We start from the raw sequence: 381 nt of genomic DNA, 5'->3' as shown, positions 1-381 counted from the left end.
GCTAGCAATTCAATCTCAAGGATACTGAGGCTGCAATATTAATTAGTCATGATGTCAAAAGGACTTCATCCTGCAAAGAATTCCTTAGATAAACTCGGGGCATATACACTTCACCCGACCAGGACTGTATCTGGATTCAAGCTCTGGCTGCATCGTGCTCTATTTCACACTATTTTGAAAATATCAAAATCAGATTTCATTGCCACTAAAGCCTAGATAATCTTACACATACCCCAGAGGCAGAGAGAGAGAGAGTATTGAACAGACGGGTGCTTCATAAAATATTTGCATATCTAAAAGACGGCATGCGGAGGCGAAATTTCTGAAGCGCAGTACGACTGCATAAGTAACAGACGACACACGTTAGTCTCAAAGAGCTGC

The sequence above is a fragment of the Penaeus monodon genome, chromosome 25, assembly GCF_015228065.2.
Source record: "Penaeus monodon isolate SGIC_2016 chromosome 25, NSTDA_Pmon_1, whole genome shotgun sequence".
In the NCBI taxonomy this organism is placed as follows: Eukaryota; Metazoa; Arthropoda; class Malacostraca; order Decapoda; family Penaeidae; genus Penaeus; species Penaeus monodon.
This window is presented reverse-complemented; position numbering follows the sequence as displayed.